Below are 27,890 nucleotides of genomic sequence, written 5' to 3' on the forward strand. Positions count from 1 at the left end.
TTTTCTTTTTTTTTGAAGACTTCTTTATTTATTTGAAAGAGAGAGAGAGAGAGTGCAGGCGAGTTGGAGGAGGGGCAGAGAGAGAGAATCTCAAGCAAACTCTATGCTGAGCACAGAGCTGGGGTTGATCCCAGGACCCTGAGATCATGACCTGAGCTGAAATCAAGCTGAAATGCTCAACCAACTGAGCCCGAGGTGCCCCAGCCGTATATTTTTTTAAGCATCTTAGGACAATATTGTTTTGGCTGTTACTATTGGAAATTTGATTTTCACTGCGGTTTAGCTGGTTTTATCCACTGGAGGCCTTTTTGTGTCCATCCACATCGTCATTAAGCCTCTGGGTCCTCCTATGCCTGAGGGATGCTCTGTCCGCATTTTATCTCAAGTCCTCTCCTGCAGGCAGAGGCACTGGGATGGATGTGAGATGCCTCCAAAGCAAAAAATCAATCAATCAATCAATCAATCAGACCACAGAGAGAGTGTGGTCCACTCACTTGCTTGGTCTACTCTTGAATCCCCGCCCCCTACCCCTACCCCCATCCGGTGGGGCTGCCGCAAGCACAGCTCTCCCACGGAATGCCCAGCAAAAAGGACAGCTTAGAAAAGGCGTCCTTTGATTTGGCTATTTATACCTCCTTGTCTTCTAGACTCCAGCAGTTCCAGGCTCATTTACTCCTATTCCTAACACACCCTTGTCTTACACAACAGCTCGAGGCTCTACCCTTTAATAACCCCGGCTTATTTTTCTGTCTTTAAAAAGCCCTGGGAGGACCTAGTTGGTACTCTCAAGCTTCACAGAGGGTCTTTTTTTTTTTTTTTAAAAGATTTTATTTATTTATTTGACAGACAGAGAGATCACAAGCAGGCAGAGAGGCAGGCAGAGAAAGGGGGGAGGCAGGCTCCCTGCTGAGCAGAGAGCCTGATGCAGGGCTCGATCCCAGGACCCTGAGATCATGACCTGAGCCGAAGGCAGAGGCTTAACCCACTGAGTCACCCAGGCGCCCCCAAAGAGGGTCTTTTAAGTTCAATCTCTGCCTTTTGGGGGGATAAATTACAGGAAAAACATTTTTCATAAGTTCTGTTTGCCCCCCCCCCCTTTTTTGAACCAGTAGTAAAGATAACCTGCCTACAATTTAGAAATATTAGCTGTTTATCTTACTTCACTCATCAGTCTGGAGATCAGGGAGCTATGAATCCTGGCTGGGAAGACAGGGAGTCCTTTAAGAGTTGGAACTGTGTTTGCCCTGAGGGACTGGCTGGCTGGAGGGTGGTTCTGTTTGCTGGTTTTAGGGCTTTTGTTGGCTTGTTTGCTCTGTTGGGCTGCTACAGCCCCTTGATTGCAGGCAACCTACCTTTGAACTAAAGACGCCCTTCAGCATGCATCTGCTGACTTCCTGGCCTCAAATACTTTCAATTACCCTGCAAAACACCAGGAGGGAAGCAAAGAGGCTTAAATCTTCTGTCTCCTGCACAAGCCCCCTGAACTTTAGTATTTGGGACTATGCTGGGCCAAAAGGTCCATACAACTCAGGCAATCCTGCTCATACCCAGCCACATAAACTGCAGACTTACTCATTCCCTTGGTCATTTACTGAGTGTCAACCATGTGCTAGGCGCTACTACCCTAAGTGTTGGGTATGTAGGAACAGAAAGAAAAGACCCGGTCTCTTCCCAGAAGCGCCTTTTTACTCCACTCTAGGGAGACACATGACAGAGAGGCAGAACAAGAATCTCAGGATAAACATAAATTAATATTAGTTAATTAATATATGAATAAATAAATATTACCTCATTCATTCAGAGCCTATTGCTTCACAACTTGTGAGGTCCTGGATATGGGATGAGCTCGTATTTAACTGAGAAGTGTCCGAAGAGTACACAACTTACTTACAGAAAGAGGGTTTTCAAATTCTGTCCAAAAATCCACAAAAGTAGTTCCAAAAAGTGTGTTTGCACTTGGACTGCTTCCAAGTCTCAGCTGTTATAACTAAGGCAGAACATGGGGCTGCTGATGTCTTTTTGAATTAGTGTCCTTGTTTCCTTTAAATATATACCCAGAAGTGGAATTGCTGGCTCATACGGTAGTAGTTCTGTATTTCATGTTTGGAGGATCCACCAAGCTGTTTTCCATAGTGGCTGCACCAAAGTGCATTCCCACCAAGACCTTAACAGCATCACTTGGTGAGCTTGTGTAAATGTAGACTCTAGATACACGATTGAGAGGAGAAAAAGTAAGGGACAGAAGAGAAAATATTTTTTTTTAGTGTGTGCATGTGTGTGTGCACGTAGGTTTGTGTGTATGTAAATGCTTGTTCAAGTATAATACTTCTGAAAGGATCCATGAAAAACAAACAAACAAACAAACAAAACCAACCCCACTTCCTGTGATTGTGTTGCAGAAGGGGAGCCGGCGGGCGGATAGAGGGTGCTAGAAGGATTTATTCTTCTTGGAATTCCTGTTCGTAGGCTTTGAATGCTGTGGCATGTGGATGTGTTTATTACCTAGTCCAGAAATATGTACATTTTTTTAAAAAAGTGGCATATGTATAATTATTTAGGTAATAAATATACATGTTCCTGGGTTCTATTCTAGAGAGCTGGATACCATAGGTATATGTGTGGTAGTAGGATAGGGTAGGGACCTAAAAATCTGCATTTTTAATAAGCATTCCATCTTGAGGGTTGTGCTTGAGGGACTACACTTGAGAATCATATCTCCAGAAATGTTCTCCTTCAGGGGTAAGTCATAAGTTCATCAAACAACGAAGAAGGCATACCTATCATGTTCCAAGCCTGTGATAAACATCAATGACCTAAGGATGAGGTGAGAAATGCAGCATCTGGAGGGCAGGACAGACACACTACAGTGATGGTTCTCAAAACTCAGCATGAACCAGGGTCAACAAAAATGCAATGTCTGCTTTTGTTAAAATGCAGACAGCTGGGGGCCCAACCCCAGGCTTTCTGATTCAGTGGTCTGGAGAATCGGCATCTCTAACAAGGCCTCAGGTGATGATGGTGGTGATAATGCTGGCCCAGGGACCACGTTTTGAGAAATTGTTCCAAAAACACTCCTGAAAAGTAGTTCACTGGACTCTCTCGAATGTCTTTTAGGATGTCATTTAGGATGCGGAACCCAATGATCATGCAGGAGACTCCTTTCATGAAAGATAGAACAAAACCACAAGGTTTCTCTCTAACTACCATTCACATACACTCTATAACCACACAGACAATGTGTCCCCCTTGCAAGTAATTGGAGAAAACAACCACATTCTCTTTTCTGTTAAATCTCTTCTCAGGTTGAAAGTTTTCATTTATTTGGGCCAGTCCTCAGAAGGCTTAGTTTTGAGTCTCTTGGTTTCTCTTCTCTGTAGACCTTATGACGTGTTAGTATTCTTCTTGAAATATGGTTACCCAAAATTCATGAGGCTTAAGTCTGAGGTCTTACCTGTTCATGGTAAAGCCATCCTTGACCTCTTTATTCTGGAGACACAGAATATGGTGGTGGAAAGAGCTGTCTGGCCAGGATCCCAGGTCCATCTCCAGCCCATGAACTATCTGAGTTCATCAAGCTCTCTGAGTCTCATCCGAGTAATAAAGATTATGGTGTCAGTTGAGTTGATAGGAGGACTGAGCAAAGAAACAGATGCAAAGTGCCAAGTGTGTTTTACACTTAGTACGTGCTAACAGATGTCACTGCCAACACCTCCCACCCTTCGAGGGTTGGATGGAGACTCTTTCTCTCTCTGTCCCCTCCATGTGCCCACCTCCCTTCTGTCTTTTGTCCAAAACAAAATTTCTTGTTTTCGTGTTTGCATTTCGTGTGCCAACAGAGGCAGCTCTGGTTGGGTTCAGCTAGGATGCTCTGTAACATCAGCGTAATAGCGTAGTTCAACCTGACCCTTGGGGGAGAGCAAGGTGATGGCAGAATCCATGACAGGGAAAGGCCCGTGATAATGTAAGACACAGGGTAGGAAAGAGAGTATTTTCCACTTTCCTGCTCTTCCCAGAGAACTGACTGGTGGTGAGGTATCTTTGGCAAAGCTTCCAAAGCAGGAGAAAGGGCCAGTTATCTCCTTGAGCTGGCTTTTCTGCAGAGTGGGGCTGGAGTGAGGGAAACAGGAGTTGGTGTGGTCCCACAGCTGGGAACTTTCTCTAGGAGCTCCCAGAAAGAACCATAAGAGGGGAGGGCTGGCTGGAGTCCTACCATTGTGAGGGTGGGGCTGCCACCCTACTGTCCCTAAAGCCTGGTGATCTCAGGAGACGCTGGGGTTACAAAGACAATGTTGGTTGCTCTTCTCCCCCTCCCCCTTATTTTTCTTTTATTTGCCACTAGTGTCTTGCTTTAAAAAAATATATTTTTGCATATATTCAGTAGTTAGGTGCATTGCTTTTTTTTTTTTTTTAAAGACTTTATTTATTTGAGAGAGGATGAGAGAGAGAGAACACAAGCGGGGTAAGGGGCAGAGGGAGAAGCAGACTCCCTGCTGAGCAGGGAGCCCGATGCAGGGCTCAACCCTGGGACTACAGGATCATGACCTGAGCAGAAGGTAGATGCTTAACCGACTGAGCCACCCAGGCGCACCCCCCCCCAGTGTCTTTTATTTTTCATAATACTTGTGTCAAAAAGCTAATTTCTTAAACCTTTTGCCCAAATCTGCTTTCAAATGGAAATCTCATAATGATGCCCCCCCATTGCATTTATTAATATTTATACACGAATGCACACATACACACACATAATCCTTAAGACATTTTAAAGTTAGGTATCCAGGGCACCTGGGTGGCTCAGTTGATTGAGCATCTGACCCTCGATTTCGGCTCAGGTCATGATCTCAGGGTCGTGAAATGGAGCTCTTTGTTGGGCTCCACACTCAGTGGGGCGTCCGTTCGAGATTCTCCCTCTCCTTCTGCCCCTCCCCCCACTCACTCTCTTTCTCATTCTCTCTCCAATAAAATAAACAATTTTTTTAAAAAGTTAGATTTCTCATGGAAATTGAAATTCAAGATTCTCTTTAAAACTCCAAATACCTGCCCACGATGGGTTGCTATTGGCTACAATTGTTGCTGTAGACAGAAACAACTTATCTTTTACTGGGAATGTCCTTTCCAGTCCCTAATCATACCCATCTCTTTCACTGGGCTTGCCTGTGTCATTTACATCACCTACCATGTCCCTGTTTATTGAATTTGGGGTGCCTAATTGGAAGTTTTCTTTTTCTTCCTTCTTTCCAATATAAGTGACCCATAGCCTGCCTTAACCTGTGCATCTCTTGGGTTCTATTCTCACCTTCCTATTTTCATGGGCCTTTAGAGATTTGGGGTGGGGAAATTTGTACTTGTGTGTGTGTGTGTGTGTGTTTTCTTTTCTTTTTTTTTTTTAAGGTTTTAATTTATTTATTTGAAAGAAAGAGGGAGAAAGTACAAGTAGGGGAAGAGGCAGAGACAGAGAAACTCAAGTAGATTCTGTGCTGAGTATGAGGCCCAATGCGGGGCTCAATTCCATGACCCATGAGATCATGATGTGAACTGAAACCAAGAGTTGAACACTCAACCCACTGAGTCACCCAGGCACCCCTGTGTGCGTGTTTTCTTAATAGAAACAACTGTTCTGGTCCCTTCTCACTCCCACAAAATTGGTGTATGCCACAATGGCAAGCCTTGAAGTCTTCAGGCTTTGGGGTTTCTGTATAACAACACCAGGTCTTATGGCCTGACCTGGGAATCTCCACTGAGGGCTTGGTGGCCAACAGGAGTCTTAACCTAGCAGGTAATGGAAGCCTCATAAAGCTAGCTAAGAAAATGAGGCAGAACGTTCCACGTCATTCCACACTCGGGGCCGTGTTGGCTTTGAATAAGCGTTCAGAAAAAAATGAGGCTAGTGATGATAGTAGTCACGGAGGTTAATGTGCTCTTTTCCTAAAATGATGGCACAAGCTGAGAGAGTGATTTAAGGGGCATAGCTTCAGATGGGAATGTTCTTGAACGTGGAACATTTCTAAAGGCCATTATCATTAACACGGCATCATCCTTTCAATGAGTCCCATGGAAAACAATAACTTTCTCATTCCCCAGTGCAATACCATAAAAATATATCTTTGAAATTTATTATATTATATATCGAATTGATGACAAGAACCAAACAAAAATAACCCCACAATCACAACACTTAATGCCTTTTAAATGCTGTTATGGAAATAGACGAAAATAGCCAGCATCTGCTCAGCACAGGGATTTTCAAATTTGATACAATAATCATAACTTTACGTTTCTCAGGGCGCCCTTCCTAATGTATCAGAAGCCACACAAAATTTAAATAATAGAGTCAATCATCTGGCAAATTTGATTTGGAGGAAAAGCGTTTTCATTAGATTGTTTTTGGGAGATTCCAACTTGGTACAACCCCCACTCTCTGGATTCAAAACCCAGACAGTGTTTTGTTAACAAACCATTCGAGCAGCAGGTTTTTATAAACAACATCAAGGAATTCATAATCAAACACACTAAAGAACTGCTTGGAAGCCATAACAGCAATGTGGGCAGGAGCCGTAATGTCTAAAATAATCAGTTTTCGGAAGCAAAATCGAAATCACAACAATTCAAGGGGTTATTTCTGTTGGAGTCTAATTAGTCAATTTTCCAAGTGTCGTCAGAACCTGGGGGAGCGATTTACTCCAGGTGGATCTGGAAGACTCAGCTCTTGTACCTATTTATTGGACAGAAGCCTTGAGTTGAGCAGAGCACCATGCACCAACCCCTCACTGTCAGAGATCCATCGCAAACGTGTAGCTGTTTCTTGACTTGGTTTGCTAGAGGTGCCGTTCCTCTGCCTTCGTTAGCACAGGAGATGGTGGTCCAGTATGCATCCTCTATCTTCATTGCCCCTTTTAGCAGCCACAGCAGCAGCCACAATTATAGTAATATAATAGTACTAGTAGTAGCAGATGGCAGCAACAATAGTGGCTTTTGAACAATGCAGGGTATGGTTCCTATTATTAAATTAAAAATAAAACCCAAAGGGGGTGCTGGCGTGGCTCAGTCGGTTGAGTGTATGGCTCTTGATTTCGGCTCAGGTTGTGATCTTGAGCTCGTGGGGTCAAGCCCTGCATTGAATTCAATGTTCAGTGTGGAGTCGGCTTGGGATTCTCTCTCTCCTTCTCCCTCTGCTCCTCTCCCTACTCACTGTCTCTCTCTCTAATAAAGACATAAATAAAATCTTTAAAAAAAATTAGGGTAAATAAAACACAAGGAACCAAAGAAACCAAAGATAGTGAGATAGAAAAGTTGTGTTGTCCATCAATGAACCGGACCCCACATGTTTGCTCAGGGGCATAATGTTCTGGGGTAGAGAAAGGGGGCAAGTCTTTCAAACCCCAAAGGATGAGAACGGTCTCTACCCCATGTCAAGGGGACAAAGTCTACAAGTGCTGCCGCTTGGCTAGGGGAACTGTGGGCTATAAGGGGAAGTTACCACTAGGCCAGCCGGAGGTGATCTGCCATGTACAGAGAAACACACCTTGGGATCACAACGACCAGCCACCCAGGTTATGTTGATGACACCTAAGAGTTGGGAGGATGGACCAGCAGCCTAGGAAGATAGGTCAGGATTTACATTGCCTTGAGGGACTTGGGGCAGCACAATTTTTCTTTTTTTTAATTACTATTTTTAGTATTGCTTTTATTATTATTATTATTATGTTATGTTAGTCACCATACGGTACTTCATTAGTTTTTGATGTAGTGTTCCATGATTCATTGTTTTCGTGTAACACCCAGTGCTCATTGCAATATGTGCCCTCCTTAATACCCATCACCAAGCTAACCATTCCCCCACCCGTTCCCCTCTGAAACAAATATCAGTTTGTTTCATGGTCCAGAGTCTCTGGTGGTTTGTTTCTCCCTCTTATTTCCATTTCATTTTTTCCTTCCTTCTCCTAACGTCCTCCATGCTATTCCTTATGTTCCACAAATAAGTGAAACCTTATGATAATTGTCTTTCTCTGCTTGACTTATTTCACTCAGCATAATCTCCTCCAATTCTGTCCACGTTGATGCAAGTGGTGGGTATTCATCCTTTCTGATGGCTGAGTAATATTCCATTGTTTATACGGACCACTCATGTGTTGAAGGGCATCTTGGCTCCTTCCACAGTTTGGCTATTGTGGACATTGCTGCTATGAACACTAGGGGGCATGTGCCCCTTCTTTTTCCCTACATCTATATCTTTGAGGTAAATACCCAGTAGTGCAATTGCTGGGTCATAGGGTAGCTCTGTTTTTAATTTTTTGAGGAACCTCCATACTGTTTTCCAAAGTGGCTATACCAATTTGCATTCTCACCAACAGTGTAAGAGGGTTCCCCTTTCTCTACATCCTCTCCAACATTTGCTGTTTCCTGCCTTTTTAATTTTTTCCATTCTAACTGGCGTAAGGTGGTATCTTAATGTGGTTTTGATTTGAATTTCTCTGATGGCTAGTAATGTCAAACATTTTTTTATGTGTCTGTTAGCTTGTTTTTTTTTTTTTAAGATTTTTACTTATTTTAGAGAGAGAGAGAGAGAGAGCACGTGAATAGGGAGGAGGGGCAGAGGGAGAAGCAAACTCCCAGTTCAGCAGGGAGCCCAACGCAGGACTTGCTTGACCCCAGGGCCCTGGGATCACGACCTGAGGCAAAGGCAGGCTCTTAACCAACTGAGCTACCCAGGGGCCCAGGGGTAGCTCAATTTTTCATTGGTCGGATATATTCTTTTGCCCGTAATTTACTTGATATCACTTTCTTTTGTAGTTACCTGCTGTTTTACCACCTAGCATCTATTCACCACTTGACTTCCATTGTCTTCTGGAAGAATTATTTTATCCTCCTCTCCTGAAGGCTCTACCTTCAGGAGTAGAGCGTGACCCAGGCTAGGGTGGTTGGTACATCATTACCCCATAGCCATATCCTTCTCGCCCACAACTGAGTGGTTCTAGGATGAACATCACACAAGTCAGGTTACACAGAGCCCACGGGTCTTTTCTGAGGCTTTTATTTGATCTATGGGGGAGTCAACTCTATTCTGCTTCATCTGAGCCCCAGACTATGGAGAATGCCACCTAGAGCCTAACTCTGAATGTGACCCCAAAGGTAATGTAATTCTGGTCTTTTGCCCACAACCCTGAAAGAAGCTATGACTAAAGCTGGCTCAACCTCAAACGTTGGGTTGGGGTTGGGGGTTCCACCCATTATAATCTAAAGATCTTAACTCTATCAGGGAAAATGTTGGGTTGTCTGCTTCCTTGATTTGTCACTAAAAGAAATGTTAATATAAAACTCAAATGCATAGACTATGTATTTCTTTCTGCTTTATGTTGTCCTTCATCAATGGAAATCACTCTTCCTTTCCAGAGTGATGGAGGGCAGAGGCCAGACCGTCTTTGTTTCCCTCATAGAGCACGCCCTCCATAGACATTAAAGGATTTTGTTGACTAGGCACTATGATGGGAGGATATGTACAAATTTAAATGCAAAAGACACGGTAAGCTGAGTTGTTTGGGATATTAATGCTGTACAGTTTTCTCTTTTGGGGAGAGACGGTGAGAAATTCAGAGATGGGGGAGAGAAGACAGAAGCTAGCAAAATTGGAGACCCCTTTCTGTAATCTCTCTCTGCAAATCTCCAAATCTTAGTAAAAGTATATATTATATATTGATATTAATATCATTTACTAATATATTAATTACATATTTAATATATGATATTATAGAGTTATATATTATATATGATATATTGAATATTATTTATATATTATATAATAATATAAATCATATGTTAGATATAGAAATTATATACTTAATAATATATTAATAAATATTATATATTTATATATTAAATATGAAATATATATTCTATATCTATCATATACTTCATTGGAACTGTGTTAGCTGTGTGAAGAACAAGGTCAAAACTGTATTGGGAGTGAGAACATAGCTCTGTGTTGGGGTTATACCTGGGAGATCTGACAAAAATAGAGTAATTTCTGAACTTAGATTTGTAAATACAACGGACTTGTGACTAACAAAGGATTAGGGGCACTGACCTCCCCACACAGTCAAAAATCCACATATAACTTTGACTCCCCCTCAAACTTAACTACTAAGAACCTACTGTCGACCAGGAGACTTAATGATCCCATCAACAGTCGATCAGTCGATTAGCACTTATTTTGTATGTATATTAAATACTGTATTCTCACACTAAACTAAGCTAGAGAAAAGGAGTGTTACTAAGAAAATCATAAGGAAGAGAAAAATACATTTATAGAACCAGACTCTAAAACACCCACTGATAAGGACCCAGGTAGCTCAAACCCATATTGTCCAAGGGCCATCTGTATTTCTTACCTTGGGGGGCCCAGACCTCCATTATCTGTTCTGTGGTTCTATCACACTAAAGCTAGAGGAAAATCCAGTGGGGGAGAGCCTTCATCTAGAAGAGTTTACTTTGGCAAATGACCCAGCTAGGATTGGAAATTGCCATGGGCTGAATGGCCCCGAGCCTTTAGTTATTGCTTAGCTACCAGTGACCTCCCTGCTCCACAAGGCATCCCAGAGGAAATCAGCCTCCAGGTCAGCTCAGTGGCCTTTTTGAGCCTCCCCAGTTGAAGTGATTACTCCTGTCTGCATGCCACAAATCACAGAAATCATGAAACAGAAACAGAAAGAACTGTTGGTCAACGTGTCTCAGAAGAGTGTGTTTTCTCACAGTTTGGTAAAAAAGGAACGAATCAGGCTTCATGTTAGCTAGAGGGCTGATCCCCTGATTCCAGGGAAATCCTCTTGTGTCTGTTACTCTTTAAAAAGCAAACCTCGATAATAATTGTTTTTTTAATCAAGGCAATCTGATGGTTTGTTAATAAAAGATGAGCCCAGAGCAGAGTTAATTTCTTGGAAAAATGTAATTTTTTTAAAAAAATTATTTATATTTATTTATTTGACAGAGAGACCTCGAGAGAGGGAACACAAGCAGGGGGAGCAGCAGAGGGAGAGGGAGATGCAGGCTCCCCACCAAGCAGGGAGCCTGATGCGGGGCTCGATCCCAGAACCCCAAGATCATGTCCTGAGCCAAAGGCAGATGCTTAACCACTGAGCCACCCACGTGCCCCCAAAAATGTAATTTCTAAGTTAAAAAAATACAAAGTCTCACTGATACCTGGCAAAGGGAAATGAGTGGGAGTCAGAGGCAGACCTACATTTTATCAAATAAAGTTCACTTTTCTGCAAAGAACGAGGGTTGCATCTTAACAGCCAACGAGGCTCAAGAAAGAAGCAAAGCTCTTCTTACTATGGGCCAAATTCACGCATGTCTTTGGGGCCAGATACCTCAGAAATATTAGTAATCATCCTTCACAAACTGAAAGAAGAAACAACAGAGGACATTTGGGGGACAACTGGGGAAAAGTGAATGTAACTGTATGAACTGAAACGTGAAATTTCTTTCTTTTTTTTTTAAGATTTTATTTATTTATTTGAGGGAGAGAGAGAAAGCCAAGCAGGGGGAGAGGAGGGGAGAGGCAGACTCCCCACTGAGTGTGAAGCCTGATGCAGGGCTTGATCCCAGGACCTCAAGCTCACAACCTGAGCCAAAATTAAGACTTGGTCGCTCAATTGATAGAGCCACCCAGGTACCCCAAAAGTTAAATTTCTCTTTCTTCTTTCTTTCTTTCTTTCTTTCTTTCTTTCTTTCTTTCTTTCTTTCTTTCTTTCTTTCAGATTTTAATCATTCATTTGAGAGGGGGAGAGAGCCCAAGCAGGGGGTAGGAGCAGAGAAAGATGGGGAAGCAGGCTCTCCGCTGAGCAGTGAGCCTGATGTGGGACTTGATCCCAGGACCCTGAGATCATGACCTGCTCCAAAGGCAGACACTTAACTGAGTGAGCCACCGAGGTGCCCCTTGATGTTAAATTTCTTTTTTTTTCTTTAAGATTTTATTTATTTATTTGACACAGAGAGAGAGAGAGCACAAGTAGGCAGAGAGACAGGCAGAGAGAGGTGGGGAAGCAGGTTCCCTGCTGAGCAGAGAGCCGGATGCGGGCTCGATCCCAGGACCCTGAGACCATGACCTGAGCTGAAGGCAGAGGCTTAACCCACTGAGCCCCCAGGAGCTCCTGATGTTAAATTCCTTAAGAATGCTTTCTATTAGGATTATACAGGAGAATATATATATGAGCATTTTTAATAGATACATATTGAAGTATTTAGTAGTAAAGTTTTAAGTTGTTTATACCTACTTTCAAGTAAATTAAGAAAAAATCTTACGTATATAAGTATAATATAGTATATATTATATAATATAGGATATAGTTTATGATATAAATATAATAATATAATAAGTATAATATAGTATATATTATATATTTTATATATTGTATATATTATATAATATAGTATATAGTATATAACATAACATAACATGACATAACATAACATACACACATACATCTTTCTGTCCATACATATGTTCAGAGAGAACTAACCCAGCAAAACCCAAGAGATTCCAGAGTTAAAATATACCTAAATTGTTGAGGGAAGGCTCATACATGAAACTAAAATCATCAAAATGAAAGTGGAAAAAAAAATTCTACTATGCTTATGTTCAAATCTACAGAAAAAACAGTTCTGATAATTTTGAGACTTAATAGAGATTTAAATATTTTTTCCATGTTGTTTGTAATCATATTACAGATCTTCCTCAACTTCCAGTGGGGTTATGTCCTGATAAGCCCATAGTGAGTTGAAAATATCCCAAGTCGAAAATTCATTTAATACACCAAACCTCCTGAACACCAGAGCTCAGCATAGCCAACCTCAACTGTGCTCAGCACTTACACCTGTCTCCAGTTGAGGAAAATCATCTAAGAAAGCCTCCTTATAAGCCTATTTGTGAATAAAGCCTATTTATAATAGGGTGTGGACTAACTCATGTAGTTGATTGAATACTGGGCTCAAAGTAAAACACAGAATGGTTATATGGGTGCCAAAGGGTTTTAAGTGTCCCGGTTGTTCACCTTCGTGGTTGCGGGGGAGACTGAGAGCCATGGTTCACCGCCCCACCCAGCGTTGTGACAGAGGATTGCACTACCTATCACCAGCCCAGGAAAAGACGCCAAACAAAGTTCAAAGTACAATTTCTACTGAGTGAGTATCATTTTTTGCACCATCCTAAGTGGAAACATGGTGACTAGGATCATCCTAAGTCAGGGACCATGTGTATGCTACTCTTGGGCCCATAGTAAACATCTTATTAATAAAATCATAATGGCGTTGTTAGATACTTGCTTTGGGTGAAGGAGCTTGGGAAGCAGTCTTAGGACCTGTTCTGATCTGCCATGAGGTAGGAGAGTGAACAACTAGTCAAAAAGATCTGTAATCAAATCATTTCCTCATCCACCCCCCACCCCCCATAAAAGGAAAAGACAGCTCTGTGTGTGTGTGTGTGTGTGTGTGTGTGCACGCGTGTGTGTGCACACGTGTTTAAAAGGTAGATGAAGTAATATTTGTTAGTTTCTATTATCTGTGGAAGACTTTACCTCATTCCCTTACTCTACCCTTAGAATAACCATGTTAATATATCTAGTTTACATATTGAAAATGGTCTCAGGGTACCTGGGTTGGCTCAGTTGATTGAGTCTCCAATTCTTGGTCTCAGCTCAGGTCTTGATCTCAGGGTCGCAAGTTCAAGCCCCACACTGGGCTCCACACTGGGCATGGAGCCTACTTAAAAAAGAAAAAAAGAAAAAAAAGAAAAGAAAACAGACTCAGAGAGGTTAGGTAACCTACCCAAGGTACACGACTCATGTGTTTGAGAACCAGGACTCAAAGTTAGGACTGTGCTCTTGTCATTCGGCCAACTGGACATCAAAAGGTATCGTCCAAAGACATTATAATTCAGTGCCTCAAGTGGCACTTGAGAGTCATTCCAGGGAGCAGAACATTGGGGGTAAGAATGGAACCTGCCTCTGGGCTTCTGTTTTCAGGAAATAAGTCCTGGCTACTCAGGGCTGTGCTATTTGCTTCTTCTCTATCTTCCCTCCTCAGGTTCTTGGTACCTTCAACAGAGACAGAGAACTTACCTGGAACATAAACCTTATGTAAAAAAGAAATAGGACACTTGAACAGTTGTCTTTTAAACTTGGCATCAGCAGCCTGTTTTTGTTGCTGTCGTTTGTTGTAAATAAAGTTTTATTGGAACAAACACCCATTTGTTTCTTATTGAATATGGCTGCTTTCACTCTAACTGGCAGAATTGAATGGTTGTAACACAGACTATAAAGCCCACAAGCCTAAAATATTTCCTATCTTTTCCTTTACAGAAAAAGATCTAAGCATAATGACCTGTCTTTCAACCTCTAAGGCAAAGCTCTCGTGCCTGCCATTTCTAAAAGAACACAAGTACCCTCAGACTACCAAAAAAAAAAAAAAAAAAAAGAAAAGTTAATAAATTTTTAAAAGCTGATATATTACACATACATTCTCTAACCATTGTCCAATAAAACTGAAAGTTAATACCTAAAATAAAATTAAAAAAAAAAACAAAACATGAAACTCAAATCATCAAGCACACATCCTACTACCTATAAATTCATTACCGCTTTTTCTTTAAACACTCTGGAATCAAAGAAAAAACAAAATCATGTGGGTTAGGAGTTCCATGATACAAATGGTAATCAGATAGAAACTAAGATAAAAGAAAATATCCTGTTTAACATACATGAAGATTAGGTAAAGATAAATGGAACATTATCAAAATCAAAAACTTGGTCTTTGGAAGGCATTGTTAAAAGAAGAAAAAGACCAGCCACAGACTTGGGGGAAATATTTACAAGGAATATGTCTAAGATATTTAAATACAAAGAATGTATTAGCACACATTTAATACAGTCTTGTATTCAGAATATATCAATGATTCTCAAAATTCAATAGTTTCGAGAAACCCATAAGAAAATGAACAAAAGATCTGAATGGACCCTACCAAAAAAGACGTATGGATAGAAAGAAACACATGAAAAGACACCCAAGATTATTGGTCATTTGTACAACGCAACCAAAACCTACCATAGACAAACACCTATAAGAATGGCTCAGATATTGGGGGCGCCTGGATGGCTCAGTGGGTTAAAGAATGGCTCAGATAAGAGTATTTCTTATCAGCACACTCAGTGCTGATAAGAATGTGCAGGGACTGGAACGCACATACACTGCTGTTGGTCATATCAGGTGCTATAACTGCCTCGAAATCAGTTGGAAATTTCTTAGGAAGGTAAGCATGCCTCACCTTGTATTCGGCCATTCTGCTCTCAGGCATTTATCGGAGAGGAAAAGGAAGCATGTGGTCACACAACAGCTTGTAACAAATGTTCCTAAAAATGGGAACAACTAAAATGCTCATCAGCGGGTGAACGGGTAAACAGATAACAAGTTAATATGCTGAATCAGGGAGCTAGACAATAAACAGAACATTGGGCATGATTCCATAGTTCTAAAATTCTAGACAGTGCCTACTAACAGGCAGTGATAGGAAGCAAGATAGAAGATGGGGGAACTGAAAGGTGGGAGGGAAGCTTACCAAGGGCCATAAAGAGATGGGAGAGACATGTTCATGGCCTTGACCGTGGTGATGGCTGAGGGTATGCATAGAGGTCAAAAGCTGTCAAACTGTACCCTTCAGATATGTGCTGTTTATTATAAGTGAGTTAAAGCTGTTAAAAATACTGTAAACAAAGCCATATACAAAAGATAAAACAAAAAAAATCGCAACGTATGTCATAGACTGTGGACTCATTCTTTTTACAAAAGTCTTAGAGATTAAATTGGCAGTATTTCTAAGAAAGATTGTCAGAAGAGTCCATTCTCAAATAATTGAACAGAAAATACATAGCGAAAACATGCTATCTTCCCTTAGTGTTAAAGAGATACAAATCAAAGAACAACTAAAATATCATAGTTTCTTATTAATCGGTAAAAGTTTAAAATTTTGATATACAGGGTTCACCAAGGTCTGGGATAAAACATTTTCTCATGCTCTGTTGGAAGGAATATACTGATAAAATATTATTTGGAGGACAATTACCTACCACAAGTAAAAATGCACCACCTGTGAACCAAATTATTTTGTTAAGAACTTGCTCTTTGCATATATTGGCAAATAATGTTGAATATAACACTATTTGATATGAGACAGTCAAACCATCAAAATTTTTTTAAAGGCTATATGTTTATTACAGAGGGAAAGCTATACAGATTATAACATTACATAGTTTTCAAAAGAAAGATATTGATAGGGACACCTGGGTGGCTCAGTTGGTTAAGGTTCTGCCTTTGGCTCAGGTCATGATCCCAGGGTCCTGGGATAGAGTCCTGGATTGGGATCTTTGCTCAGTGAGGAGCCTGCTTCTCCCTCTGCCTGCTGCTCTGTTGTTTGTGGTCTCTTTCTCTCTCTGACAAATAAATAAATAAAACCTTTTAAAAAGATATTGATATAAATATGCTGGTTTAGAAAGGGTGTGGAATGTTTATTAATATGTATGTTAATGAGTGAAATGAGCAAGGTACAAAGCACTGTACGTATAAATGAATGAATTTTTTTTTAAAGATTGTATTTATTTATTTGAGAGAAAGAGAGTGTGAGCGTACAAGTGGGCACAGGGGCAGAGGGAGAGGGAGAAACAGACTCCCCACTGAGCAGAGAGCCTGGGCTCCATCCCAGAACCCTGGGATCATGACCTAAGCCAAAGGCAGACGCTTAACCAACTGAGCCACCCAGACGCTCCTAGTTGAATCAATTTGTGAAACACACACACACACACACAAACACACACACACACACCTGTGACCCTGGGCATAGGAGTCTTCAGAAAGAATGCAAAAAAGAAAAACAGAGTTTAGAGTGGTTAAATTTGGAGAAAGGTTAACTCTGTAATGCTATGTATGATTTCAAATTACTTTCAATTTTTTTAAACCAGGTTCTATTGTGTGTGAGTGTATGTGTATGTGTATACACATCTTGTGTGTGTGTGTGTGTGTATGTGTTTGTGTATCATATCTTCTTTATCCATTAATTAATCGAAGAACACTTGCACGGTTTCCACAATTTGACTATTGTAGATAATGCTGCTATAAACATATATCCCTCTGAATTAGAATTTTTGTATTTGGGTAAACAGCTAGTAGTTCGATTGCTGGATGGTAGGGTAGTTCTATTTTTAACTTTTTGAGGAAACTCCCTACTGTTTCCCACAGTGGCTGCACCAGTTTGCATTCCCACCAATAGCACAAGAGGGTCCCCCTTTCTAACTGGAATTGAAATAAAGCTTAAAGGAAAAAAAATGGGTTCTATTACTACTACTACTGTAAAATTAATAAAACCGAATACTTGAAACATGAAGTCAATTCATACCAATTGGATTAAAAATTGGCATTCTTGGTATCTAGAATTATGAACATAAAATATCCGGATACTATGCAGAACGGTTCCTGAACTTAATTGACATAAGCATCATTATTTTGAGGCTCTGGCCTTTAGATGATCTTCTGCAAGGTGTATGGCTGTGTGGGCCCATCCCTGGTATAGCGTAAAGATGGCGGGTGTCCTCTAGTCTGAGCAGAAGTCATAGCCCTGTTCCTTACAGGACATGGGACTTCGGGAAAATTACTACCACTCCAACCACAGTTGCCTCACCTGTAAAATGGCAACAGTAACCTCTGTCACATAGAAAAGATGTCACATATTGTTCTGAGGTAATAGAGCTAAGTCTTCCTTTGGGCCAAGGGTATTTCATTAAAATTTTTGTAGACACTGAACACCTAGTGTGAAGCCCTCGTTCATTGACAGGGTTCTTACTGCTGGCTCAGAGGTGCAGTACTGGGGATCTGTCAGCCAAATGTCCCAGTCAGCAGGTCAGATGACAGATGCACCTGCTTGCCCTGGTAACTAGGAAGGATGGCCCTGGATGAACTTGACTGTTTTTTTGTTCTCCTGGTTGTCTTTGGGAAGAGTGGATGTAGCTGGTTGGTCAGTGTATGTGCGTTTGTGCTTTCTCTTGGGTAAATATTGATTTTTCTGGCTGGATCACTGAACTCCCAAGAAAAATGCTCCATTTCATAAGAGAACATTTGTAAGACAGTCAATACTGGTCATGTTCATAAATACCAGATGAGATAAATTTTATACAAGCTTGGGTCTGAGTGACAGAATCACTGGCATTATAATGTGACAAAGTAATGAGGATGGGAATGCAAGTTGGTGCAGCCACTTTGGAAAACAGTGTGGAGATTCCTTAAGAAATTAAAAATAGAGGGGTTCCTGGGTGGCTCAGTGGGTTAAGCCGCTGCCTTTGGCTCAGGTCATGATCTCAGGGTCCTGGGATCGAGTCCCGCGTCGGGCTCTCTGCTCAGCAGGGAGCCTGCTTCCCTCTCTCTCTCTCTCTCTCTCTGCCTCCCTCTCTGCCTACTTGTGATCTCTGTGAAATAAATAAATAAAATCTTAAAAAAAAGAAATTAAAAATAGAGCTACACTATGATCCTGCAATTGCACTACTAGGTATTTACCCCAAAGATACAGATGTATTGAAAAGAAGGGTCATCTGTACCCCAGTGTTCATAGCATCAATAGCCACAATTGCCAAGCTGTGGAAAGAGCCAAGATGCCTTTCAACGGATGAATGGACAAAGAAGATATGGTACATATATACAATGGAGTATTATGCTCCATCAGAAAGGATGAATACCCAACTTCTGTATCAACATGGACAGGACTGGAGGAGATGATGCTGAGTGAAATAAGTCAAGCCCAGAGAGTCAATTATCATATGGTTTCAGTTACTTGTGGAGCATAAGGAATAACACAGAGGACATGGGGAGATGGAGAGGAGAATGGAGTTGGGGGAAATTGGAGGGGGAGACGAACCATGAGAGACTGTGGACTCTGAGAAACAAACTGAGGGTTTTGAAGGGGAGGGGGAGTGGAAGGTTGGGTGAGCCTGGTGGTGGGTACTAAGGAGGGCACGTATTGCATGGAGCACTGGGTGTGGTGCATAAACAATGAATTCTGGAATACTGAAAAGAAATTAAAAAAAAAATTTTAAAAAAAGAAGAAGTTTTCCAACAAACTCCCCAAGAGAGGGATGTTGGTGACCCATTTTTTGAGTTTGCCATTGATTGGTGAACATTCAGCACATCACCCAATCTTTTGGTCCACTGCACAAAATGGGACTAGCTAGACACATCTCTCCTTGCAAGATATCAGGGATATTTGCTTAAACAGTAACCCAGCGCATTTATAAACATCATTGGGATGTATTACTCAGTAGGCATTTATCTCCTGGAATTTTTTTTCTTTTTTTTTTAAGATACAGGAGAAGGAAGATGGTCTTCAAGGATGATGGAAGGAAAGGGGGGAAGAGAAGCAGAAGCAGAAGTCTTTTCTGAGTTATCCTGGTGAGGATTTCCTCTAAACACTTCAGCATTTTAGAAATGCAGCTGAGCACCAGCCTCTTTCACTGGGCTGGAGAAAACTTCTGTTATTTTGAGAACAAAGAAAGCCAAACGGAGGCTACAAATCTGAGAACAAATCAAGAAATATATCTCAAGGAAAACCCCCTGGAGGTGACTACGATCAGGTCGCTTCACCCACCAGGCAGAAAATCTGTGCCATTCTCTGATAAGTGTCCCCCAGACTTCTGCAGAGGTTAATCCATTCCTGATGCTGTGCTGTGGAAAAGGAGATGATTATCCGATGTGTCATGCCAAAGGCATGACTTCTGTAAGCCCTGTCGGTCACCTCACCGCCCTGGCCGGGCAAGAGGCCCCGGTTGGAATCCCAGATCTTTCCCACCAAGCGCAGAATTTCCCCTGGGTTCGCTGGGCATGTCTTAATTCCTGCTAACTGATGGTAATTTTGACCTGTGAGTTAACAGGAACTGCCCTCCGAATTTCTTCTGGACTTCGTGCAATCTATTAAAAGCACTTAAGCTTCTGCCTTCTACATAAAACACTCCTGTTTTTAAAAACAAACTTTTAAGTCAAAAATGACAGGGTTAATTATTCTGAAATATGCTGTTTATGGCGCAAACTCCATAAAACACAATACATGATTTAATACACCATCCAAGTCAGTGCTGGTTTTCATTTCTGCACAATCAAGGACTAAATCTGTCACTCCTTTTTGTGTGCTGGAACTCGTTTTATCTCCCATCTTACTTTAAATTATACACATCGAGATCATAATGGGACACAGTCCCCTTTGTTGCCAAAACCTGCTAGGTTAGATCATCTATTAAACTCTATTTATTTTTTATGACAAACAAGAAAAATGACAAAGCAGCTACCGAATGCCTACTAATAGACACCAAATGCCTCTTGGGGTCTCCTTCATACTGGACTCATTTGTTCGAGTCCAGCTAAGTTCCTCTTTGATGCTCTACCTCCCAAAAATAATCTTAAGAAAAAGCTGGTTTTCATAAGCTACCGGGGACTGAGCTGGTCACCATCTGCCCTCATGTTCCGATTCTGGGGTCAAAAGTTTGACGCCGCTTTGACGGGCAGAGTTTTGCTGAAAGGAGAAAATCGCATGTCCCACTGGGGTCCTTTGTCTTAGGGACCAAATGAACAAAGCGAAATATCGACTCCTAGTTCGCAAGAGTCACCTTTGGATGCACACACAGTTCTAAAAAGAGGTACGGAAGTGAACACCAATAGGAAATAACCCAATTCAGAAGACAGTTTCCTAAGAATTATCCTCAGGGAATTCGAAGGGCGCATTCGGGCTCAATTTGAGCAATCCAGATTTTGACAGCATCATATATTTTTATGTGTTGTGCATTTTTGTCTGTTTGGACATCTTTGTAAGTGTTGTTTAAAACCATTCCTAATGTGCCGAATTCTGGACTTAGCCCATTCAAGAGCAAGTTCCAGAATGCACTGGGGGCAGCTGGTGGCCCAGTTGCCTTCTGGGATTGGAGTCTGTAGATGTGGAAAGATGTCCATGGAATGCCGACATTAAAAAAAGCAGTGTCTTATCTTTTTCATGGCATCTTACAAAAGGGGTAGAGAAGAAGGTCTGCCTGGTTAATACAGACCCAAGTCAAAGTGGCCAGTGGAGGAGAAAACACAGACTGCTTTTCTTTCAAGAAGTGATCTAGAGAATGCAATGAAATTAAGTTGAGCAAGTGAAAAACAAACACCAATGCCCCCTCCCCCAGCTCTTCCGCCTCATTCCCCAGATACTAATTCATTTGTCTCTGGGTCTTGGGCTTTGGGTGGTGATGAATGTTCTATTCTTTTCTGTCGTCTTCATGGGTCTTTAGATGAGATATTATGAGCACGGCCACCAGGTGCCATCTTGAACCAAAAATTTGGAAGGATCCCACTGATTTCATTTGAAAGTCTCTGTGTTTTTATCAGATCCTTTGAGGCTGGGAGCATCTAGGCAAAGCCAGGATGCAATTTATCTTTTGAAGGTAGCAAAGGAATCATGAGATAGAAAGGGTGCACAAGGCAAAGATCTTCAGTTCCTAGAGAGACAAGTGGTGGGCCCCCGGTTTCGTAACCACTTGGAAGATATTAGCAAGATGTTTTTGCACGCACTCAAGGGGTGTGCAGTGTTTGTGTGTGTGTTTGTAGGGAGGACGGCAGAGAACACAAAGAAACTACACTGTTTCCTTAGGCTTGGAATATTCTGGCTTTGAGTGAATATTCAGGAAACAACCTTTTTCCATCTGCTTTGTCACGCAGCGTAAGTCTGTTAAAATAATTCCTGTGTTGAGCTCTCTCATGCATTGCTGACTGTGGCCTCCTGCCTCTCTGCTCGTTCCTCACACAAGGTGAGCTGAATGATAACATCTGAGGGAGCACAGATGAGGCTTATGGTCATGGCTTACTTCATGTGACTCCACACGGAAGATAGCTTAATTGAGCCAGATCCTGCTCTTAATTTAAATTCACTATGTTCGGGACCATTAGGGAATTTTTTCTGCTTTAAATCTTTGGCAGACAGGTAGGTTTGCCAGATAAATTACAGGATGGCCAATTAAACTCTATTTTAGGAAAATAATAAATGACTTTTTTTCAAGGCAGTGATAGTATTTCCCTAATATTGCATGGACATACTTATACCAGAAATAATAATTCCTTTTATCTGAAATTCAAATTGAATCGGGTATCCTTTATACTCTGTTGGTGGTGGTGGTGGTAAATCTGGAAGCTTGACTTATAGGGCTTTGAATTTGTTAAGTCACTTTTATTTTATGGGGGAGGGGCAGAAGGAGAGGGAAAGAGAGAATCCCAAGCAGACTTCCCACTGAGTGTGGAGCCTGACATGGGGGTCGATCTCACGACCCTGAGATCATGACCTGAGTGGAAACCAAGAGTACCAAGGATTGGATGCTTAACTGACTGAGCCTCCCAGGTGCCACTGTAAGTCACTTTTAATTTAATTTTTATTTTTTAAAAGATTTTATTTATTTATTTGAGATACAGTAAGAGTAAAAGAAGGAGCACAAGCAGGGGGAGTGGCAGGCAGAGGGAGAAGCAGGTTCCCCACTGAGTGGGGAGCCCGACACAGGGCTCGATTCCAGGACTCTGGGATCATGACCCGGGCTGAAGGCAGACGCTCAACCAACTGAGTCACCCAGGCACCCCTGTAAGTCACTTTTAAATACCTCTCTTTATACTTGTCAAATGACCCTATTTTCTGTAGGGAAAAAAAAATGGCCTATGACAAAATGGCAAATGTTAATTTTGTGGGCATTCGGCTGTAATACAAATTCTGACTATGATGTCTATATTGGTTCCAGCTATGTATTTCCAAACGGGGACCTATTGACAATCTCTAGTTTTATTAGAAAATAAGATTAAAAAGAGACTCTGCCTTCATCAAAAATTAGATTTTTTTTTAATTACCTTAACACACCTGGTCACACCTCAATTAAATGCAGTTGAAAGCACACTGAAAATTGAATCTGTCTTTCCTATGAATCTTATAAGTTGAGGAAGGTCGAACTAACTTTAAAGGAAAGATCAACTGTTGACTGAGTTGAGACAAAGTCATTCAAGCAATCCTTTTTAGCTAAGCCTCATATCCTGTCTGACCTCTTGCACTGGCAACACGCCATTAGAGTCTCTGATCTTCACGGTGATGTGGCTGTTTTCCAATGCGGAAACTCCACTGGGACCACAATTATTGGTTCTCCCTAACAGCAATAGTATAGTCAGAACTCAATATATTATCTTATATTACATGATATTATATATTATCCTTATATATTATTAATTATTATATTATATCATTAATTATTATATGTGATATATTAATTATTATACATTATTATATTATTAATCATTATATAATGATTACTTATTATTATATATTAATTAATATATTATATTACTCAGGAAATTATGCATTTCCATATTTATGCTTTTGTTTAATCCAGTATTGATCAGGATTCAACAGGGTTCCTTGTGGGTAAGGGTGGTCAAAAGGTACAAACTTCCAATTATAAAATAAGTAAGTTTGGGGGGTATCATGTATAGCATGGTGACTATAGTTAACAAAACTCTTATTTTATATTTGCAAGTTGCTGAGAGAGTAGATCTTAAAAAGAAAAAATAACACCATGAAGCGATGATATTAGCTGAACTTGTTGCGGTCAACGTTACACAAAGTGTCCCTGTCCCAAATTATTATGTATACCTAAAACTCACGTGATATTTCAATTCTATTTCCATTCTTTTAAAAGACATTTAGAAAGGAGGTTCTTGTGGATTTCAGTTGCTTCACAAGGGAAGCATAAATGGACATAAGCCTTTCCAATTTAAATATGAGAAACTGAGTGGCTATGTTATGAAGAACTGACTAGGAAAAGGAGATGAGGTTATAATCTGCTGTGTCTTCCTGGGAAGCCACCACATAGCTCTCTGCCAGCTAGAACCACAGTGACAGGGTGGGCTCCGTGCCCATAAGAAAAGCAGTCGGAGCAACATTCCATTCTGGCTTGAGTCCCCTCCCAGGGAGGGTGAGTGTGGTGTCCAGACGCTGCCTGGGAAACAGTCCTGCCCATCTGCAGTTAGGAGGGGAATACAGAACGTGGACCAAGTTGTCCTTAAACTTGGAGACATCTATGAAATCTGTGGCCAGAGATATCAAATCCCCTTTCCTGGAGGAAAACTTATTTGAGAGCTTAAGGCTTTTACTTCTTATTCTATCTTTTTTGCTCATGGTTAAAAAAAAAATTAATTTATTTCTCAAAATTTTTGTTATTGCAATATAGTTGACATAAAATGTTATGTTAGTTTTGGGTGTACAACATAGTGATTCAACAATTCTTTACATCACCCAATGCTCACTACCTAAGGGTAGGTCACCATACAACATTATTACAATATTATTGACTACATTTTCTTTGTTGTACTTTTAATCTCCATGACTTACTTATTTTATAACTGGATGTTTGTAGGGGCACCTGGGTGCCTCAGTTGGTTAAGCATCTGCCTTTGGCTCAGGTCGTGATCCCAGGATCCTGGGATGAGCTTTGCGTCACGGTCCCTGCTCAGTGGAGTCTGCTTCTCCTTCTCCTGTTCCCCCTGCTTGTCTGTTCTCTCTTTCTGCCACAGAAGTAAATAAAATCTTAACAAAACAAAACAAAACAAAAAAAAACCTGGAAGTTTGTATCATCTATTTTGCCTATCCTCCCCCAGAAACCACCAGTTTGTTCTCTGTATTTATGAATGTTTCTGTTTTTTTGTTTGTCCGTCTGCTTTGTTTTTTAGATTCCACATTTAAGTGAAATCATATAATGCTTGTCTTTCTCTGTCTGACTTATATCACCTAGTAGAATACCCTCTAGGTCCAACCATGGTGTTGCAAATGGCAAGAGTTCATTCTTTTTTTTGTGGCTGAGTAATATTCCATTGTATGTATGTATCCATTTTCTTTACTGATTCATCTGTTGACATAGTTTTGTTTCCACCTCTTAGCTTTTATAAATAATGTTGCAACAAACATGGGAGTGTAGATATCTCTTTAGGGTCATGATTCCAAATTCTTTCAGATAAATACAATACACAGAAGTAGGGCTGTTAGATCCTACAGCAGTTTTATTTTTAAACTTTTTTTTTTTTTTTTTAGAAATCTCTATTATTTTCTGTAACACTGCACTGGTTTTTATTCCCAACAACAGTGCACAAGGCCTCCAGCTTCTCCACATCCTTGCCAGCACTTTTTATTTCTGATTTTTTTGATAGTAACTACCCTAACAGATGTGAGATAATATTTCAAATCTCATTATGGTTTTTATTTGCATTTTCCTGATGATGTGTGATGTTGAGCATCTTTTCATCAACCTGTCAGCCATTAGTTTAGCTTCTTGGATATATGTCCATTCAAATCTTTTGCCTATTTTCTTAATCAAGGAATTGAGTTTCTTTTCTTTGTTGCTCTTGGGTTGTAGAAATTTCTTATGTTTTTTGGGTATTAACTCCTTAGCAGATACGTGACTTTCAAATGTGTTCTCCCATTCTGTAGGTTGCTTATTCATTCTGTTGATAGTTTCCACCACTGTACAGAAGCTTTTTAGTTTGATGTAGTCTCATTTGTTTTTGGTGTTTTTGCTTTTTCACCTGTGCTTTTGGTGTCCTACCTGGGAAATCATTGCTAAGGCCAATGCCATTAAGACGTTCCCCTATGTTTTCTAGTAATTTTATAGTTCTAGGTCTTACATTTAAGTCTTTAATCTATTTTGAGTTGATTTTCATGTATAGTATAAGGTAAGAATCCAATTTCATTCTATTGCATGTGGCTATCCGCTTTTCCTAACACTCTTTATTAGAAAAACTATCTTTTCCCTGGTGTGTAATCGTGGCACATTTGTCAAAGATCAGCTGCTCATGGGTTTATTTCTGGGCTTTCTATTCTGTCCCATTGATCTATATGCCTATACATTTTGTATACTATACCACACTGTTTGGGTGACTGTAGCTTTGTAACATGCTTTGAAATCAGAAAGTATGAGGCCTCTAGCTTTTTTCTCCTTTGTAAAAAAAGATTTTATTTATTTGAGAGAGAGAGGGGATGTGAAAGAGGGCATGAGCAAGGGGAACAGGGGTGCAGAGGGAGAGACAAAAGCAGATTCCCCACTGAGCAAGGAATATGATGTAGGATTTAGTCCCAGGACTCTGGGACCATGGCCTGAGCTGATGGCAGATGCTTGACCAATTGAGCCACCCAGGTGCCCCATGTTCTTTTTCTTTATTTTTCCAAGATAGTTTTAGCTATTCTGTGTTATTGGTGGTTCCATGTGAATTTTAGGATTGTTTTTCTATGTCTGTGAAAAATGCCATTGGGATTTTGATAAGGACTTCATTGAATGTGTGTATCACTTTAGGTAGTATGGACATTTAAACAACTCTTCCAATCCATAAGTCTTCCAATCCATAAACATGGACATCTTTCCATTTGTTCGTGTCTCCTTTAATTTCTTTCAACAGTGTTTTGTAGTTTCCAGTGTACAAGTCTTTTGCCTTCTTAGTTATATTTATTCCTAAGTATTTTATTTTTTTTTATGCTTTTATAAATGTTTCTATTTCTTTTTGTATGGCTAGAACTTCTAATACTATGTTGAACAGAAGTGTGAACTAGGCATCCTTGTTTTTTTCCTGATCGTGGAAGAAAAACTTTCACTTTTTACCATTAAGCATTCTGTTAACTGTGGACTTTCATTATACTGAAGTAATTTCCTCTTATTTCTAGTTGATTGAGAGTTTTATCATGAAATGGTGTTGAATTTTGTCAAGTGGTTTTCTGCATTTCTCAGGACATTCATGTAATTTTGGTCTTTTATTCTGGTAATAAAGTACATTACATTTATTGGTTTTCATATATTGAACTATCCTTGAATCTCAAAGATGAATCACATTTGGTCATGGTGTATGATTCTTTCAGTGTGCTGTTGAATGTGGTTGCTAGTATTTTATTGAGGATTTTTGAGTGTACATTCCTCAGGGATGTTGGCCTCTAGTTTTTCATTTTGCTTCTAGTGTCTTTTTCTGGCTTTGATACCAGGGTAATGCTGGCCTCATAAAATAAGTTTGGAAGTTTTCCTTCCTCCTCAAATTTTTGGAAGTGTTTGAAAAGGATGAGTGTTAATTCTTCTTTAATGTTTTGGGGAATTCACAAGCAAAGCCATCTGGGCCAGGGCTTTTCCTTCTTGGGAAGCTTTTGATTACTAACTCCATATTCGTACTAGTTACGGGTCTATTCAGCTTTTCTATTTCTTCATGATTTAGTGTTGGCAGATCATGTTTCTAGAAACTTACCCATTTCTTCTGGGTTATCTGATTTGTTGGCATATATTTATAGAAGGAAGGAAATAATTAAAAAAGAACAAAAATAAAACAGACATGAAAAATAATAGAAAAATCAAAGAAATTAAGAGTGGATGATTTGAAAGTATCAACAAAATTGATCAACTTTACCTGGACTAACTATAAGGCAAGGTATAAAGTGCTTGGTTTGTTGGGATGGGAAAACCTCATTGGAATCCTACTAAGTTGGAAGTAATGATGATTTAGGCAAGATTCAAGGGGATTCCAGTAAAGATATTTATTTTGCAACAGTGTAGTAGTTATCCTTGGTTCACTTTCCTGTGTTTTTATTATGCACAGTAAACCACAGTCCAGAAGCATATGACACTCTTCTGACATATCATCAGAAGGTCAAAAGTAACCTAACATCACATCACAATGCCTCCATCATTCCTCTAACTTCCCCTCATCACACAGGCATTTTACCAGCTCACATCATTGCAAGAAGGGTGAGTGTTAGACATTTTGAGAGAGAAAGACCACATTCACGTAACTTT

The sequence above is a fragment of the Lutra lutra genome, chromosome 16 (assembly GCF_902655055.1).
Source record: "Lutra lutra chromosome 16, mLutLut1.2, whole genome shotgun sequence".
Taxonomy (NCBI): domain Eukaryota; kingdom Metazoa; phylum Chordata; class Mammalia; order Carnivora; family Mustelidae; genus Lutra; species Lutra lutra.